The sequence below is a fragment of the Pogoniulus pusillus genome, chromosome 15, assembly GCF_015220805.1.
Source record: "Pogoniulus pusillus isolate bPogPus1 chromosome 15, bPogPus1.pri, whole genome shotgun sequence".
Classification (NCBI taxonomy): Eukaryota; Metazoa; Chordata; class Aves; order Piciformes; family Lybiidae; genus Pogoniulus; species Pogoniulus pusillus.
Window position 1 is genome coordinate 17,654,002 of NC_087278.1, and position 20,533 is coordinate 17,674,534.

The window sequence follows — 20,533 nt, forward strand, 5'->3', positions numbered from 1 at the left end:
AAAGGAAGATTCTTTGGGAAAGTGAAAGTTGTTGGGTTTTTTTCAGTTACAAGGCTACAAGTACTTAACAAGACAGAAATTACTTTTCCCCATATACCCCAGCAGAGAAAAACATTCTGCACTGAAAAGTAGTGTCTAGATCGTGTATCAAAGTCGCACCACACTAGCCAAAGCCACATCTGTCATACAGCAGAACAGATGCAGCAGAACAGCCTGGGACTCATCTGGCTCTAGCCCACTGGTTAAAACCAACTCCTGTTCATATTCCTTAAAGGTGTAGACCTCATGATTGAATAAGATTTTCACCTTTTAGTCTTGGAAGTGTAGACAACAAGGACAAGTGTTGAGTCTTGCACCTGGGAAAGAACAACCCTTCAGACGAGCCCAGTTTTGGGAATGATCTGTTGGAGAGCAGTGAAGGGGAAAAGGATCTGAGGGTCCTGGGGGACAGAAGGATGAGCATGAGCCAGCAATGTACCCACGGCCACAAAGGCCAATGGCACCCTTGGATGGTTCTCCTTCCTCTCTACTCTGCCCTGGTAAGGCCACATCTGTAATACTGTGTCCAGTTCCACGCCATTCAGTTCAAGAAGGACCTCAAGGAACCATCTGAAAGAGTGCAGAGCAGAACCACGAAGATGATGAAGGGGTTGGAATTTGTTCTTCACAGAGAGAGTGATTTGCCATTGGAATGGGCTGTCCAGGGATGTGGTGGAGTCACCATCCCTGGAGATGTTCAAAAAAGACTGGATGAGGCACTTAGTGCCATGGTCTAGTTGACTGGATAGGGCTGGGTGCTAGGTTGCACTGGATGATCCTGGAGGTCTCTTCCAACCCGGTTGACTCTATGATCCTTAGGGGGAAAGGCTGAGGGAGCTGGGGCTCTTTAGCCTGGAGAAGAGGAGCCTGAAGGCTGACCTCATTCATGCTTATAAAGATGCGCAGGACAGTGTCGAGAGGATAGCTCCAGGCTCTGCTCAGTGGTATCCAATGACAGGACAAAGGGCAATGGGTGCAAGCTGGAGCAGAGAAGGTTCCATGTGAACATAAGGAAAAACATTTCCACTGCAAGAGTGATGGAGCCCTGGAACAGGCTGCCCACACAGGTTGTGGAGTCTCCTTCTCTGGAGACATTCCAAACCCACCTACATGTGTTCCTGCATGGCCTCCTCTAGTTGATGCTACCCTGGCAGAGGGGTTTTATTAGATGACCTATCGAGTTCCCTTCCAAGCCCTAACATTCTGTGATTCTGTGTGCCTCTGCATCGCTGTACTTTGTACATAAGTACTCTAGCTATACACAGTGCTCCCACTCTATTTGAGCACCAGTAGTTTGCCTGTACAAAAACATCACAGAGACCTTGAGAGATGATCCGGTCCAGCCCCCTCATCACAGAAACACTCATGCTGGAAAAGACCCTCAAGATCAGCAAGGCCAAATGAATAGCCCTACTCTACAAGGTTCACCCTAAACCACATCCCCAAGCACCACATCCAAACGACCTTTAAACACATGCAGGGTTGATGACTCAGTCACCTCCCCGGGCAGCCCACTCCAGTGCCCGAGCACTCTTGCTGTGAAGTGTTTTTTCTAGTATCTAGTCTAAACCTAGCCAGTCGCAGCTGGGTAATCAGTGTCAGTGTGAACCACAGGGGAAGGAACACCTACCAAAACCACTACTCACAAAAAGAGGAGTCAGAGGCATTTCATGTCTCACTTGGAGCAATGACAGCAGACTGCTAGTGATCATTTCTGCTGGATATGGAGCAGCTGATGGGTAACCAAGGAAATTATAGACCCTTTTGTTTGGTCAACGGAGAGATGCCTCAGGATGCAACTGGATACAACCCCCCAGCAAATTCAGTTCTCAGCTACTGAAATCTCACCCAAGTGCACGGGAATCACATGAACCTATTTGTGCTCTGACTGCATGAGACAAAAGCTAGTATCACCGTTTCCTCACAAATACTTGATTTGAAGACGACAACACCACACAGTCATTGGTCTTCTGTATTATCTACCACACCTTCAGGAAAACGTACCGAGCACTGGAGGGAAAAACAGAAATAAGCAGCCCCCTCAAAGTCACCATCAGATCTGTCTGTAAGTCACTCCCACGGGTGAGCAGGGTTTTACTGAAATTGGGATAGCTTATAGCTCTGAACCACATTTGATTGGTCATTACTGCACACCCCACTGGTGTCCTGCAACATCACTGCTCTCAAATGCAAAAACGTATCTGCTCCTGAGCACTGTCAGAGTGCCTAACAAAAAAGTGTGCATGGGGGGAGGTGTGTGACATAGAAAGGAGATGTACTGTATGAATGATGCACAGAGCGAGATGCCACGATTCTATTTCTAGCTACAGGCAGAGGGGAAAGATGCTACAGCTCACACACCACAAGAGTTTTCATTTACACGAACCAAACAACGTGACTCTGTCATGAAGACAAGGATCCTCGTGGTAACAAAGAACAAGATACCAAGTGTCGATCAAATCTCAGTATGTCCAGTTTGTGCTCTTGGGCATTCAGTCTGCCAGACCTCCACTTGTGCGACATGAAGCAACAGTAACTCAAATCTGTAGTTCGCACATCATCTATCCAGCCTGCTGAGAACTTGTGGTCAGCTGCTCCTCGCAGCCTCACCAGATACTTGGAGATACAGAGGGCTTTCTTCACACTTTTCTTTGGGGAATACGTATGTTCTTGCTGAAATGGGCACACAAGCCAGAGGCTACAGCACAGTTGAGAGGTTTCAGACACAAAATACCACTGGGAGAATTTATGGAATAGCTTTCAGAGTCTAGAGAAAACAATGCAGATCTCACACGTCTGATTTCATTTCAATTCAGATCAAAGTGCAGAGGAAAGACAGGAGAAGGCATCACTCCCAGGAAATCATGATGTAGGACAGCTTTACTGTCCACAAATCCTACTGTAAGCTGCTAGCTACTTCTCCTGTTATCATTGAATCATAGAATGTCAGGGGCTGGAAGGGACCTCAAAAGATCATCTGGTCCGGCCCCCCTGCCAGAGCAGGAGCACCTACAGCAGATCACTGGAACGCATCCAGACAGTTCTTGAATGCCTTCAGAGAGGGAGACTCCACAACCTCCCTGGGCATCTGGCTTCAGTCCTCTGTCACTCTCACAGTTATGTTTTCCTGACATCAAGTCACAGCACAGCATCAATTCTGGGTGCAGGAAAGGCCCCAGAACTTATTACTGGACATCGATGAAGTCCATTTGTAAGAAGTACTTGTCATGATAACAAGAATCTCTCTCTTATGCCTGCTCTTCATTTAAGCCTTAATTCATACAACTGCCTCTCCCACCTTGCATAACATGCTGCAGAATCACTGGCAAGACCCACTTAAGCACATTTAAACTACATACAAAGAGGTAAAGGAGCTATTTCAGCCCTGCCTTCCAGAAAAAAAACAAACCAAACACATGCAAAACCAATTAGCAGCTCTGCCTTTTTGAGCCTCTGGATGTATCAGATGTAGCATTCAGACTCCCTCATATCACATGTTTAGAAGACAGCCCTAAGAGTATGTATTTTAGTCATGGACGAAACAAAACCATTGACTGCTGTTTCAGTTGTCATTAGAACAAAGAGAACCTCGTTGAACATTGTCTGCTTTCATTCTACATTCCCTTCTTTGCATTCTGTGCCGAGCTGCAGCCTGCTCTGGAGGATACACTCTCAAACTACCTCTTCTAGAGCCTGCAATAAACAGAGAAGCTTTTGTTAGCACGCTTTCCGACCCAGACACCTGCAGCACGTTCCCTCTGTGCTACTCTTCAACGCAAGAGGCACACATTCCCTCGGCAGGCTAAAGCTGACACTACCTAGTGAGTCGGTCGAAGCTCTGAAAAGAGGAGAGCCCCCACTGACCCACTGAAACATAACTAACAGGTCACCAAGTAGTTACACTTACAGTATACAGCTACTAACAGAGGAGGCACACAGATTTTAAGTGCTCCACTGTAAGAAAGCTACCAGCAAACAGGCCTATTATCTTTTGTTTTCAAGAAGCCAACCAAAGACTTTACTGCTTGCAAAGGTCCCATAGCTTTGTAGAGTTGCAGAATGGTCTGGATGTCATCTAGTCCAACCACCTCTGCAGTAAGCAGGGGCATCCTCAACTAGATTGGCTTGTCCAGAGCCCTGTCAAGCCTCACCTGGAAGATCTCTAGGGATGAGGCCTCAACTACTTCCCTGAGCAACCTGTTGCAGTGTTCCACTACCTGCACAGTAAGGAACTTGTTCCTAAAATACAAGCAGTTAATGACTCAAAGGATCACAGAATAAAACAGATTGGAAGGCAGGACATCTAGTCCAGACACCTAATAACACAGAATCAAGCAGGTTGGAAGAGACTTCCAAGATCATCCAGTCACCTAGACCATGGCACTAAGTGCCTGTATGTAGTGGTTATAAGCACCAGAACAATACCTCAGCAGTTGATTCTAATCCTAGCACGGTTTAGGGGTGAACTTTGTAGAGCAGCATTAATGGCTGGACTTGATGATCCCAGAGATCTTTTCCCACCTGAGGGATTCTGCGATAAATCCATCCATATTATTACCATCAACTCTCTACTTCAAATGGAGGAACACAAGCCTAACCACGGGAGTTAAACACTCAACTCCAGAAACTTCCAGCAGCAACATAATCTTTTTCTCACCTTTGCTTTGCCCACATTTTGCAGTGGAAACTGTTGTTAGCCTTGCTTGCCAGCAGAATCCCAGCTATAGGCTGCCAGCTCTGCACCCGGCCGTGTGTTGTGTTCAGCATGTTGAAAATCTGTTGTGCAGTCAGACCTAAGGGTGCCAGCTCATGGCTATGGAAAAGGATCAAACAGTTACTGAGGAGAAAACTTAGATAAATTACCAGTTGCTCACTAAGCGATGTAGTCCTTTCAGTTGAGTCCTTCTGTCTTCTCTCAGAAAACTGCAGCTTTAGAGTTAGGACACTTTGTACTTTCCCTCCATATTACTAATTACTGTCGCTAAGCCATGAGGAACTACCCCAAACCAAGTAATTTCTCTTTTTAAGTCATCAAACTCTTTGGTTGGCTAAAATTCTTCCCTGAAAAAGAAGTCACTAAGTTGTAATTGCTTCTTATGTCTGGTTTACATACAAACATGAGATCACATTGTCCATGATGGGCTTATTTTACACAAGAAATGAAACCAGCAAGTTTAACTTTTTTTTCCGCTCAATTCCTCAGGTTTCAAAGCTAAATAACATTTTTTACTGAGAAGAAACAGCAATGTGAAAATAGGTCAGATTTTGACAAGTCTGTGAGTTACCTCACAGAAAGTCTATGAGGAAGCTGGAGACTTTCTGGGAAACTTACACACATCATCTTTCCATTACTGAACAAATAATGAGATTATGAAAACAGGAAGGACCTTTTTCATCATACCCTACTCTCTTTGTTTCTTTGTCTCCCATTGCACTTCCAATCCTCTGGATATTTCTGAGTCCATTTGTTCCTAAGTAAGAAACTCCATGCTTAGTTTTTCATTACTTATATGCACAGTAATACAAATCATATGCCATTCTAACAAACCAACAGACAAGCCCACCATGGAAATCTACACCATTTCTTTTCAATGAGCTGAATACCAATTATGGCAAAGTAGTTTATTTTCCCAGGAAGAACAAGTGGCAAAATCCCTGCCTTGGCAATGGGGTTGGACTCAATCTCTGGAGATCCTTTCCATCCTCTAAGGTTCTGTGATTCTGCAGCTAAATCTAAAAGATCAGGCTCCTGTGTTTATAAACTGTTTTCTCTCTAGTCTCAAATGACAGGAATGCAGTTGAGAAAGCCTCTGAGTAACTTTAGTACAGACTGAGCACACAGGAAGGTCGCCTTACCAACCAGGAGCATGTTAGCATCTGGATCAGGTTAAGCTTCTGTGGCACTTCAGTGAAGCATAACTGCATGGAGGAATGAGTCCCCCATCTGCAAACATCAAACTGTTCCCCCACCTCCAGGACTGATTTATTTGAGTTAGAACATGGGGACCAAGCATGAAGTCTGTTTAGGATGCGCAAAACAGAAGACAGGCAAACACTGGAAAGACCAACAGAGTTAAGAGCTGAGGAGGGACCTGCCATTTCCCTTCCTACATCTCCATGGGCTCTATCCAAGAGGGGAGGGGACATGTTCCACAAAGCCACACCAGCAGGTGTTCAAATGCTAATCAAGGAACAAATCTCACTGAAATTACTGCAGGTCTTCACTTTTTACTTTTGGGCTCAATATTCACAGTAAAGAGCTCTTCTGGTTCAAGGCCAAAGCAGTCAGCGTTTTACTCGATCATGCCCATAAAAAGGATTACCAATGACCTACTTCAAACATTCTTTTACAGTGTTTCCATCCTTCTGACTGCTGTGCTAGTTTGAAGCAAGCTGGAATGTTTTGGTAACAGAACTAGATAACGGGCAGTGAAATGAAAAACAATTGTGTCTACTTCTCTCACAGTTACGCTGAGAACTCTGGGAAGAAGAAAGACTTTTTCTCCATTTTGTCTCTCACTCTTGCTTTTGCCTTGGACCTGGTCACATCTCATTAACCCTGCTCCTACTAACCTTGCTCCCTAACCTCTTGGCTGCACCTCTCTTCTTCCTGAGAACTGGGGTAAGGTTGAGAGGGCCGGGGGGAGGTGTTGGGGTGGTTTGAGAGCCCCTCCTGGGGACTCAGGTTTCTGGGAGGGGAGTTGTGCTTTTGTATTGTTTATCCTTTGTATATAACTGTATATAATTGTATATAACTGTATATATTGTAAATAGCTGCTTGTAAATTCTGCTAGCTGTAAATAAATTGCTTCATCTATATTCCCAGGGTCCGTCTGAGTTAGCTGGGGCAAATACAAAAGTGTGGGGGGGCGGGGTAACCCCCAAACCATCACAACTGCTCACCTATATGTGTTGAAGATAACCTTTTTTACAAGGCTGGCAAGTTAATGATTCTTACTAGCGTACAAGGTGTACACCATGTGCTTGGCACAGACAATGACTTGGTGTGCCCCATAAAAAACAACATGAGCAGCAAAAGAGTTTTAATTCTTCTGTCCTGACAATATTAAAACATAATCCAGAATAAAAGCAGACTAGAACCACAGTATTCCAAGCAAACCTCGTGAGAGAAGATTGGGAAGGGAACTCTGCCAGCTAAACATGCCAAGATGCCAGCGTTCTTCATATCCAGAGATGCCAGCCTTCACCATATCTAGACAGAGATGCCAGCCTTCACATCCCTTTTGCGGCTGTTTCACAATGGAAAACTTCCAAGTTACTTCACATTTTTTAGGCTTCCCTCAGATTTATGAACCTTGTTTGATACGAATGAAACAGGATGCAATCTGGTTTAAAACTCTCGATTTCCTCATCTGCTGCTATTGGCAAAGAGGCATCTTCCATCTTGTATGGATGCAGATAGGTCTCACACAGGCATGCCCACTTTATGAACAATCACCACTCCAGGAAAACTCAAGTCTGGAACTCTATGGTCTCAAAGTATAACCCAAGAAGATGAAAATTGTTTCTTTTATTCAATTTTTAGTGCTTGCAAGCCTAAGATTCTCTCTTGACAGTACTCAGCAGCATCAATCTCAGAACTACATTCAAGATCTTCCTTTTGACTTGGAAGAGAAAAACATCAACCTAAACCAAAACTGCCAGCCCTTAGTCCTGTGAGGGACACATGTGAAGAGTCCTTGACACACACAAGCCCTGAAGGCTTTCTGTTGGGCTTTGTTATTGTTGTTGGGGGTTTTTGTTGTTTTTTTTGGTGTGTGTTTGTTTGGGGTTTTTTAATAGGCGTATTTAAATTAACTGAATAACCTCAAACCACTTCTCAACACAGAGCTTCCAAATTCTTCTCCTGCACTTTACAGTGTGACATTGGGTTAGAATGTTTTGGCTTTTAAGGTTGTGGATTTTCGGTAGCATCAGATTCCAACTGTGACAACGTGCAGGTTGCACTCACACGATAAAAAGTAAATGAACCCGAGCTGCCTCGGTCAGAAGACACAGGACCAGTAGAGAGGGAGCAGTCATTAAGCCTCAGATTCAAGGGCATCCCTGTGAGGAACTTCCATAAACTTTAACTGCAGGAGCAATAAACACACAACGCCAGCTCACATTGAGTGTAATAATAAAACAGTGATTTCTCCATAATGCTTATCGAAATTTTATCTCAAGTAAATGATTTATAGCAACAGATCCTGGCAGGGCTGTTCCTCTTTCTGCCCTATGTAGCCAGACTACTCTTCAGAAGAGAAAACTTTCAAAAAGAGGAAGGAACAAATTCCCCTCTGTTTGTAAACAGACGCTCCTAATGGGGCATGATAAGAGAGCGCTGCAAACAGACACTGACTTCTAAAATGTCTGTTTTCCCTTCTGATCCTCGACACAGAATACATGGAAGTGTCTGTTGATACTCTACTATCTGTGCCGACTGGCACGATGGTGTAAATCTGCCTTTTCAGGGCTGTGCAGGTGGCAGGGATTACTGGGACACGAAACAGATCCTCTTCACTTGCACTCGAGAAAAAATGAGCCTCTGGAGTGTAAGCATCTCCCTGCCTATTTGTCACTCCCCCCTTTCTTTTCTGTTTCAGAGGTTATAAAGGATGCAATGTGCCCCTCTTGTTCCATGGGCCAACAGGCTTCTCGCTTCTCTCCAGAAGAGTGGCAAAGGCAAGGAATAAGAGAGAAAACTTAAGCTCTGGGCAAGACAGGATTTGGTTTCCTTCAGGAAGAGATCAGACTCCACAACCTACTCATCCTATCCTACGTCCATCCAGCTCTGCTCCAGGTTCTTTGAGAACTGTTTTATATAATCCAAAGACAGTGGCTTTTCAGGAAGTGAAGGTGAAATTTAACACAATCTGCCAAATACTTGACAAATTGAATCCCCTGCTCTGAAAGCCCCTACGGCATTTGTCGTGACATTCAAACGAGCTGAGCCACTGACCTCAACCACAATGCTGAACTGCAGATCACACAGCACAGGACTGCATTTCTTCAGTCTGTGGCAATGTTCAAAACTCTAGATTATTTTGACAGGAATGGGAATGACTCAGGAACATTTGCCCTCCGTGGCAGCCATGTAAGTTTACCAAGCATTAATCTTTCCTCGCGTAGGGCGACGTCTGTTGTACAACACTGCCGTCAAAGCTGCTTCTCCAAAGTAAACTGCAATTGCCACAAGCTGTCTGAAGATCAACCTGTTTGTTTGCATTTAGTGACTTCTGCATCTAAGATTCTATAGGCAAAGGAATAAACAGCAAACAAATGAAAACTGCAAACCATTTGAAAACCAAACACCGTGAATTACACTTCCTACCCTCTCCTCCCCTGCCCACTGCACTTCAGCATGAGGAGAAAGGAGAGCCCTCTTTCAAAGCAAGAGAGGGAGCCAAGTTAGGAGGCATATCCATGGTCTTGCAGGTAGTTATTACACAAAGCACCATGAGATCCTGGATCTAAATACTGCCACCCCACTCATCAAAACATTCAAATGGCCACACTCCCCCCATCTAACGTTTTTCATTATTGACACTATATGTGAAGATGCATTTCACAGCCCCTGTGGGTGGGCATAGGTCATTTTCTGGTTCTGCATATTCTGTTTTTCCCAAGGGAGGCTTATGCAACATCCTGGTGTTCAAACAATAATGGAGTCATAGAAAATGTGCTCTTGCATGAAAACTTATGGAGGGCAATGGGAGGAGATTAAGAGTTATCCCATTATTCACAAGTTTCAATTTAAACCAGCTGTACAATAAATAACTTCCTGCTCTTTGCCACAAACACTGAGAGGATACTCTCTGAAAACAAATCATTTTGGATCAAGTGTGTGTATTTACTACGATGATAACACCACACATACCTCCTGCTGCTTCAGAAACAGCCACACCAGATTCTGCACAGCTTCAGTTTCTAACAGCTATCCTGCTTCAGAACCAGGACTTGATTTTCTGTCTCCCACTGTACTGTTTCAGGCCGGGCCAGTAGTCTCCCCCACCACTAGAAGAGCCTGTTTCCCTAGGGAAACCTGTCTGCAGCCTCTCGCCTCTTTCTGTGTCAGCAGTAAAGCCCTAGCTGTACTCTGTGATCGCGGTACAAGTACATCCCTGCCTCGCGAAGCTGTTCTCCTGTGAAATTCAAGCTGAGGTCATCTTAGGTTTTTCCCTTCAGCTATGAAAGGGAAAGTATTGAACTGAGTCCCTTTCTCTTTCCTTCACCCAGCCGTCTTTTTCACATAACTTACAGGCGAGAAATTCCCTTCAGCTTTCTATATACTCTGAGAAATGTGTCTGCAAATAGGCAAGGGGCTCAAAAGCTCTTAGAGGACGTGGCATAACACACATTGGCAGAAAGCAAGAAAACCAGATTTAACTGTTATTAAGCAGTCAAAAATATATACTGTGTGATCCTTCAACATAAAATCCATGACTTCTGGCACATGAAGGTGGCCACAACCAAAATTCACCAGCAAGACAGGACATGGCACACAAACGATGAAAGATATTTAACTATTTAAATTATGTGAAAAATAATACACACTACATATTTCCATTTTACTGGCTAATGCAAAGCATGGTTTTGGGTATGTATATCTGCAAAGAAAAACTCCAGATCTGCCCAGCTGGCAGTTTGTCAATGGTTAGGGACAGACACTCCTCTGCCTTCCCAAGGCGGAAAAGAAAGGGAGTAAGAGAGGTAGACTTATGGTAAAACTAACTACTAATTACCTACTTTAATGAAAATGAGATATATACAAACCCAATACTGAACCAAATATCCTGAGGGCAATTAGTCACCATCACCACTGATGCTGCAGCAGGAGAGTCAGATGACAGAAACTAGATTCAGGAGCTGAATTCTGGGATTCGGGAGCTCAGGAACCAGGTTTGGAAGCAGAATGGATGGAGTCCTCCTGATGCCAGCCACTGAAGAAGAGTGAAGAAGAACCTGACTCTTGCGATGCCTCAGTTTTACACCCAATATTACACATTTAGGATGGAATACCTTGTTAATTTTAGGGTCACCTAAACAGTCCACTCCTCCCTGCAGATGTCCTTAACGAGGTACACAAGATCAGCAGTGATCTTGGTCTACATGCCAGTTCTTAGTACTAACTAGAAACATTAAGTGTCATCAGTGCTGGAAGCTGACACAGTCTATGGAACCATGCTCTTAATGTCAGAAAGTGCAGTTACTTACAAAGAGACTGGAATGAAAAGTAAAATTTCTGAACATTAACTCTGTTCCTACTCAAAGCATGGCACAGTCCTACCCAAAATTTCTTCATATTTCCTGTTTTCCCCATGAAGTTTTGATGCCTACTGCAAGGTAACAATGGGCAAATACCTGTTACAGCATTGCAGTACCACAGAATGTTAGAGGTTGGAAGGGACCTTCAGAGATCATCGAGTCCAACCCCTCTGCCAAAGCAGCATCACCCAGGGTAGTCCACACAGGAATGCATCCAGGCGGGTTCTGAAAGTCTCCAGAGAAGGAGGCTCCACAGCCAGGAAACATCAGGCACATATGACCTCTAGAGATCCAAAACAGTTATGCAAGCCCTGCACCTCATGAGGAGGCCACATTCCGTTTGGACTTCTTACCTTGATCCACAGAGCATGGGAATTTGTTGCTGATCCAGGCAGCTCTGCTGTTCATGACATCACAGTGAAGAAACCTACCACTAAATTGCTTTTCCATGCACGGATTGTAGGTGCAGATAATCCATGCTGGGCCAAAAATATAGGAGGAGTTGTTCCTTCTAAGTTTTGTGCAGAGAGCTCATGTGTCAGGCAAACACCATAGGACATAAGCTAAGAGGGTAAGGATACTGAAATGAGAACATCACTCCTCACCTCCTCCCGCCACTCTGTGGCCATGGAGCTCTGTCACATAGTAAACCCCTGCCTAAACTGACAGGGTTTTAAACCCATTGCCCACTATTTTTATCTTATGGAATTATTACAAGTGGAAAAAGGTTATGTAGTTCTCCTTCATAATAAATGTTTGTACCACATTATTGCTCCTTTGAACTGCAGCATTCAGACTACCTTAGAGAATTAAGTCCCTAGCAGCCCTGCTACACAAGCTGGATTTAAAAATGTTGTTAAAGAGCCTCCATTAGTAAAATAGCAGCTACAGAAATGGTTAGTGTGGAGATGAAAACTATCATAACAGTGCAGGGCTTTCAGCAACCTGTCTTTTCCCTCTTCTTCAACTCACCTTCTCCAAAGCCACCATCAACATCCTCTGTAGCCTGCCACCGCATCGATCTGTCAGCACTCTCATAAGGAGAACTGCTATTGGAGACTTCCCTGCTAATTCATAACCCATCAGTTGTTAAGATTACTTGAAACAGCAAATTAAAAAACTTCCTAGGTACACCAATTTTCTCAGCATCACAGCCTGGCACTGCTCTCCTGTAGCAGACCACTCATCTCCGTTCAGTGAAGGAGGGGCAAACGTAGAAATAGGGTAAGACTCATGCCAGCATTGCCAAAGACATGGGGAACAAGGCCACAGAAGCCCCGGGCTCTGCCTGCCTCAGTGCAATGAAATGCAGGCTCCTGAAGCCCTGCAAATTGATTTCTCTCCGGTGAGATCCAGTGTAATGTCACTTGCCAGGGGTTTGACACGATTATAGGGAATAAAACAAAGCCACTTCTTGGCAATCACCAAGGGTTGCCCCTTCCCTAGTCCCAGCTGCCCAGCCCCACCTCATCCTCTCCCAGCACCTCAGCCTCTCTGGTCCCTGTACATCTGCGCTGTCCACACACGTAGCACTCTGCTGGCTTCCCCCTCCAGCCTGCTTTTTCCATCTGAGGGGAATTTCCTACCAGTGGGGCCATTAAAACATTAACATTGACTTAGCCTAATGAAATCCTGATGGCAAAAAGGGCCAGGTTTGCTGGCAAAGCATGAGAAGATAAACAGACCTAAAATACTCAGTGCAAAAACTGTACTTTTCAATCTTGTTTGATAAAGTCTGCAAAACCAACACGGCAAAAGCTCGCCACAGCAAACACCTGCATACTGCCAGCAGGAGCAAAGCTACTTCTTTGCAGAATCTACCTTAGAGTGTTGCAGTATAACTCAATCATGTCAAGATTACATATAAAAAATTATACATCCAACAGGTTGGAAATAAAACCACAAACTGACAAGTTTCGTATTCCCTCAACCTTTTTTTCTCCTCCCCTGTAGGCTCTACTCCATCTTTTCTCATTCATGTATCACCTTTAAAGCACTAGGGCATGAATGTATTTTCTCCCTCCTCTCCTGCAGAAATTGAAGGCTGAGGGGAAGAAGAAAGGTGCAGTAACTTCACTGCCCTCCGCATATACAAAGATATGACTGACACTACTAGGAAGGCAGAAAGAGAAAAGAGTGTGTGCACACCAGCTCACACGTATATATGGTAACAACTGGGTTTTCACTGTTAAAACTATTTGCTTTGAGACTGGGACATTCTGATCCTGGCAAAGTGCTGCAACTTAATAGTGGTTAAGAAGTGACTCAGTGCCTTGCACTATTCTAAAAAGGCCAGCTGAGACGCTCGTTAACTCTGGTCCTTTGCATTCACACAGGCTTCCAAAGTCAAAGGAAAAGGGAAAAGAAACCTTCAAAATAAACCCACAAAAAAGTACAAAGAACACTTCAGACCTTTCGACTTACTCTTCAGAAAGTGACCACGAAGCAGAAAATACAAAGACATAACCAACTGCACATTCTAAGCAGCATTTCTTCAAAAACCAGATTGCTAGATGTCAAAAGTCTCAGGGTTTTTGTCCATCTGTAGCTCTTCTAATAAGCAAGAGAGATCATTTAGCCTAACTGTATTAGTGTTCCACACACACAGTTATTCCCTCTGTCAGGCACCCCATCTGACTCCAGTTTTTTTGGCCTAAAAGAACATCTCAGTGGCTAGTGTTGTTCTGCGAAAATAAAGATGACAGAATCACAGAATGGTAGGGGTTGGAAGAGACCTCTGGAGATCGTCTAGTCCAACCTCCCTGCCAAAATGTGATCACTTAGGTCACAGAGGAGCGCATCCAGATGGGTACTGAAAGTCTCCAGAGAAGAAGACTCCATAACCTCTCTGGGTAGCCTGTTCCAGTGCTCCATTACCCTCACAGGAAAGATTTTTCTCCTCATATTGAGGTGGAACTTCCAATGTTTCAGTTTGTGTCCATTGCCCCTTTAAAATGTATTTTATGTCTGTAAAACACAGGGCTAGAAAAACCAGCAACATCATTTACCTACAAAGTAAATTATCCTCCACAATGTGAAGACTTCCCATACCCACTTGCTTTGAAAATAAGGCTTGCAAACATCTAAGACCAGGTGGGATCCAATGCAGCAACTGTACCAGCCAAGCCTTCTAGTGCAGCTCCCAGGCACTAGAAAGTGGTTTTGTTCACTCGATTTATGACTGGTTTGTGCAGTGAAATAGGCTACGTTAAAAAGAAAAGCCACTTAAGCTGCAACAGCAATATGTTTACAGGGGCTTTGAGAAGCGTTAATAAAGGAGAAAACAAAGCTGCATCCCCACATTTTCAGAGTTTGCTGTGCAGATTTACCCTGTAAGCTACTAAAATACTGTGTGTCGAGCTTACTAAAAACAAATAAAGATAAAAAAGGAGAGGTTAACACTTGACACTCATAAGAGAGTACAATAAGGGCATACCGAGCGTCAGCCGCACTGAGTCTCTCTGCCCCTGTACACACATGCAACGCAGTGATGCAGCCATAGCACCCCGAGAGACAGGACACTCCTCCCCACACGAGTATCTGCAGCAGTAATTCTGAAATTCAGCTTAGAGGTGTTTTTTGTCTTCACAGCTCTTTCTAGTTCTATGTGGATTTTAGAACCTACTATCGATAGTTTGTCTCAAAACCAAAGCAACCTACATAATCTTACAAGTGCATATAGTGAAGCTTTGAAGTACAAACTTGTACTACACCAAAGCTGCTCAGAAAACAAAATGATCTGGGTTGGAAGGAACCTCCAAAGGTCATCTAGTCCAACAACCTCCCTGTGGTGAGCAGGGACATCCTGCACTACATCGGATTGCTCAGAACCTTTGCAAGACCGATCTTGAAGACCTCCAGGGATGGAGCCTCAGCTACCTCCCTAGGCAATCTGTTCCAGCGTTCCACCACCCTCGTGTTGAAGAACTTATTCCTAACATCCAATCTAAATCTACTTTTCTCCAGTTTGAAACCATTGCCTCTCATCCTATCACTATAGGCCTTGCTCCAGTTATTGTTTGATAACTGTTTACAAAGAGATAGAAACCAAAGTATACTTATAAAACAGGAAAAATAGAGTAGGAAGCTAAAGATGGACATGAAAAAAAAACAACCAAACAAGCTGAGCACCACAAGATTTGAGGGAAAAAATAAATTAAGAGAGGATGACTGTCTTGCTTAAGTAATTTTCTGTATTGAAAGGAGACTGCAATCAGAAATCTGCCACTTAACCAACAAATTAGCCTGACTTTCAAAGGCATCCTTTAGCAGATGTGTGTCATGGAGCAATCAGCGTCCCTATTACATGAAAAGCCATTTATCATAGGAAGCAGAAGCAGACTGAATCAAGGAAGCAAAATCGACTCTTCCTCAAAAAAATGTAATTAAAATCAGGAAATTTATTACTTCAGACAACAACATTTTCGACCTGAAGCATCACCATGTAGGAAATGCAGAGTTTAACTGCAAGACTAGAATTCAGGGGTCTTTCCATCAGTTGCTTCCCAGCTTAAACCAGAAGGTTTAGGAGTAAGGTGCACTCCCTAGAAGAGCCAAGCAGCGTGCTTTCTGCTGCCTTCAGTGTCAGTCTGCAACTTCAGGGCTGCTCTGTAAACACAAACTCATTGCACACTTGAACAACTTTGTTCCTCAGCAACCAGGGAGGGTGAGGGGTTTAGTTCCAGAACTGCAAACAGCTTTGGCATATCACACCACTCTCTGCTCCTCACATGAGCCCAGGGAAGGGCGCGGGCTGAGGGCTGCCTCGGCCCTTCAAAGGTGTTTGGTGAGCCACACATTCATGTCTAACACCCCAGAGCAAAATCGAGCAGCAGCAAGGGAAAGGACTGAAATGTGGCCACACGTTGACCACAGAACCTTCACCCCAGCTTTGATGGACTGCAACTACTAGCACATAGCACTCCCAAATAACAACTCATATACAAGATTACAAATACAAAGGAAAACATTGCTGTTACCTAGTAATAAAGAAAGGCGATTGCCTCGGGCTCTAAAAGCCTTTGAGTCCACACAGCGGCGCCCAGCAGGTCATAGCCTTCTGCCACCTTCTTCCCTCTCATTATTCACTTGTCTATCCCAGCAGCACAGTTTGTCTTTAGCTCCCTAAAACTGATCCAAGGATCAGCTGCAGCCTGGAGAAGGCTCAGGGGAAACGACTTTGCTCTCTACAACTACCTGAAAGGAGATCGCAGCCAGGTGGGCTTGGTCTTTTCTCCCAGGCAACCGGCGACAGAATAAGAGGACACAGTCTCAGCCTGTGCCAGGGCAGGTTCAGGCTGGATGTAAGGAAGAAGTTCTTCACAGCAGGAGTGATTGGCATTGGAATGGGCTGCTCGAGGAGGTGGTGGAGTCACCATCCCTGGAGGCGTTTAAAGGGAGACTGGATGAGGCACTTAGCGCCATGGTTTAGTTACTTACAAGGTGTTAGGTGAGATGATCTCGACGGTGTTTTGAGCTGGGTAATTCTGTGTCTAAAAGGCCACATACTGGGAATGCAAAAGCACTCACTGTTACAGGAAGAGAGGGGGATTAAAAGTAAAAATAAAAAACGCCAGGACATGCTTTTGATTGTAGTGGCTCATTCCACAACTCCTCCTCCTCCTCATTAAAACCAGTGTATGAGGACCGCCCTTATCTTAACTGCAGAACTGATTCGCTGCATAACCCCGAGGAGGTCATTTAGCCTCTCTCTTTGTTTTAAAAAGTTGCAATGAGAGGATGAAGATCTACATCATCTGGTATCTGAAGGAGCTTCTCTAAAAGCTAAAAGATGATTCAAAGAATAAGACAGCAACAAAGACAATACAAAGCATAAATGTATGATAGTGAATCAGCTGCCATGCAGTAAAATGTTTCTCTTTAGGAATGAACAATGATAACATTTGAAGGTCAGCTTTCTAACAGGCAGCAAAAGAAGTGGACTCAGATTCTACCACATCATGGGATGCTCTGAAAATTGTTCACTAAACTGACTCGATGCTGTTCCAGAAGAAGTAAAGTTTTCTCACACATGTACATTTAAATCAGTGTCCAGACCTTCCAAATTCATTACGCTTTTCATTCTGACGTCTCTCATACATTTCTGGCCTTTCCTCCTAATTCTGGTTATTTGCTCAACCTTTCAGCTAATGCAGGCACTAAACACAGAACCCCCTCTCCTGCTTGACAAATACACCCTAAAAGCCCTGCATGGTTCAGCATAGACAAGCAAACCCGTCAGACTATGTAGTAAGAGCTTTTGTGCATTTGACTTGGTTTGGAAATTAACACCTCTTTTTTCAGCTGGTTTCTGTTCTTTCAAGTTACAGACAATGCTCAGCCCTCACAGCTCTTAGCTTCTCTGGTTAAAGAACAAAAACCAGCCATTCTCTGCCCCAGAACCATACACATGCCTCTTTTGTTTAGCAATACATTTGAACTGAATGATGAGTGTCAACGTATTAACGTCTGACCTAGGTCAGTGTCATTCTGACACCCCTAGAAACACGATAGAAAAGAGCCGCCGTAGGGATAACATGACTCTCACCCAAAAAACAGATGAGATGCATCTATAATCAATACCTAATGCTCTGTGTGTTGCTACTACATGCTCGTGACTTATGATGCTGATCGTTTAATCACTGGCCACAGAACATCCAGAATCTGAAATAAAGCATGTCACCGTAAACTCCAACACATCACACTAGAACAGACCGGACGCAAAGGAAAGCCTGCAGAAACACAGGTAACAGCACTTCAGTGTCAATTCAGAGATTAATTAATTCCAAAATTCACTAAATCCACAGTGTAGCCCTGTAATCGGTTTCACCCTGTAAGTGTGATGACACAGTGCTCCCCCAAAAGCCTTGCTCTGGGGAATTTTGCTTTCTCACATGCATATTGCATCAGGAGCCCTTGTCTTTAAAGTACACACATTGCAGCCTGACCTCCTGCCAAAAGTGCATTTCGGAACTGTACTGCCTGATTATCTGCTTTAACAATTCAGTTTCTCAGTCTCAAGTGTGAAAGGTCACTATCTCAAGTGTCATCTTGCACTGTCCTCTGCAAACAAGTGTCTAAAGCATCATCTGGAATAAATAATGACACTCGAACCCCTATCCCCAGCCTAACAGAAAAGCAGCAATCAGTCAGGACAAGAGCCCATCTAATTTGCTAGCACCAAGTCCCATGTCAGGGGAATAAACATCGATTTTATTTTTTTGCTGCTCACTCCTTTAATGGTTCTCATTAATTGCCAGGATCCACCTTTCAAGTAGGCAGCGCTGGTGTTTAACAACACACACAATTAGCTGGCCCTGTTACTGTTTATCTCAGGGGCAGGCACGGAAATTTCCAAGCGCAGGGTGTCTGCCGTGCCCATTAGAAGGAAGAGTGAGGACATTAGTCTTTGTGACATATGGTATTCAGATGCACCCCACTGACACAGAACACAAAAGGCCTCAGGGCACCGATGGCAAACACGTAACTCCTGAAGCCATCATGGTCCAACTGTCCACCAATTTATCACTGCATTACAAAAGCCATGTGCATTCGCTCCCTTCTGTTAACTATCAATTCAAAGGGGGCCGGGCATGCCACTGCCAAAAGGGACAGTCGATAAAACTGTCAGTGTGCTCCAAAGCTTTTTCCATGCCGAGTGCTCTGCTACACACTTCTTGTTTAGGTGGAAATCACCAGAAGAAATTCTACGTGCCCACCACATTCCCCCACAAACGTACACCTGGGAGCAAATATCAGAACTTTATTGGAGGCTATGAAAAATGACAGTCAAATGAAATTCTCACCTCTCATTTTGCTTTCATGTTTTGTGAGTCCTCTTGAATACCTTATAATACTCCAAGTGGAACAGATGGAAATGCAAGCAGAGGAACTAGAAAATAATTGACTGTCTGATTACTGTTGTCGGCTCCTATGCAGAGCTCATTTGATAATTATGAGGAACTGCAAATAAGCTACAAATCAGCATGAATGAATTTTAAATCAACATATTTACAGAGAAAAAAATTACACTGGATCACACTTTCTACACCATTGTCTCTTGACAGCCTCCCTTGTTTTCAGCTTAACAGATCTACTGCTTTACTTACTTTGATCCTAATAAAGACACTCCAGTCGGTGATTGATGTATTGGCTGCTGCACTTAAGAACCATACAAATCTTACAGTAAAATCCTAGTATGGTTCAAAATACAAGTCTGGTATTTCTTGTTTATCTTAATCTACACCTTTACAAGACCTATTTCCTTTTAGCTGTGTACAAATAAAAGTAACATGGCTGACACAGGAAAACTGCACACGTCCAAAACTACTTAAAAGATGCATTTAGCATTGCCCTTAAACCAAAACAGATTTCCTTGCTACCGACAACAGACAGTGGAAAAGAGAAATCACCTAATAGAAGAGGAAAACATAAGGAGTGAAAGGTGAACCACGGAAACATTCAGGTTGGAAAAGACCCTCGGGACCACCAAGTCCAACTGATATCCCTACTCTACAATATTCACCCTAAACCAAATCCCCAAGCACCACGTCCCTGGGCAGCTCATTCCAGTGCCTGACCACTCTTTCCACGAAAAAAAATTCCTAATGTCGAGTCTAAACCTGCCCAGTCACAGCTGAGTCCCTTCCCTCTTGTTCTGTCACTATTTACATGCGAGAAGAGACCAGACCAGTTATGCTGACCAAAATACACAAGTACCCTTTCCCTATGGGAAGGCCTCCTGCTAGTGGCTTGCTAAGTATCTCTCATCTAAGTCAGCAGAAATGAAACATGGGGGCTCCCCAGGGCCTCTTATAAAAGGTGACCCAACTGCAACGGCAAGGAAAGGTGTGCCTGTATCACTAGACCTACTGGCCTGTGTCTCCTGAAGTCACCAAACCTGTGAAAAGCCATTGAAGAAGTGGTGTGCAGGAGCTCCTTTCTGAACACAGTGAGGCATTTTTAATACCAGTTAAAAGGCTTGAAAGAGAGACACATTAATATGAATACAGAATGGAGCAACAGCATTTTTTCCATCCCCTTAGGCCAATCACGGGCTGCCACCAGGAGGAGAAAAAAAACTCCAGCTGAAACATTTTCCCTCTCCTGGTCAATGTTTTATGCAAGATGTAACACATCAGTAACTAAAAATCCAGAGTAGCTATGATTCCTGATCATTACTACCTTTCCTTTTCAGCCACCTCAACACCACTCTCACACAGGCAGG

The 20,533-nt window shown here is 44.1% G+C and overlaps 1 protein-coding gene across 6 annotated transcripts in view; it reads right to left on the bottom strand.

Annotated features, from left to right (window-relative positions):
* The window catches only part of PDE3A (phosphodiesterase 3A), a 248,606-nt gene that overhangs the window by 162,482 nt on the left and 65,591 nt on the right, over positions 1 to 20,533 (bottom strand). The window contains exons 2-3 of one of the 6 annotated variants that reach the window (XM_064155558.1): positions 10,816 to 10,982; positions 4,697 to 4,876 (exon numbers count right to left, since the gene is read on the bottom strand). The exons of 4 other annotated variants lie outside the window; for them this stretch is intronic. The gene's annotated coding sequence lies outside the window, so the exon portion shown is untranslated. The remainder of the gene's footprint in view (positions 1 to 4,696; positions 4,877 to 10,815; positions 10,983 to 20,533) is intronic. One more of the 6 variants, XM_064155559.1, reaches the window with a different exon arrangement.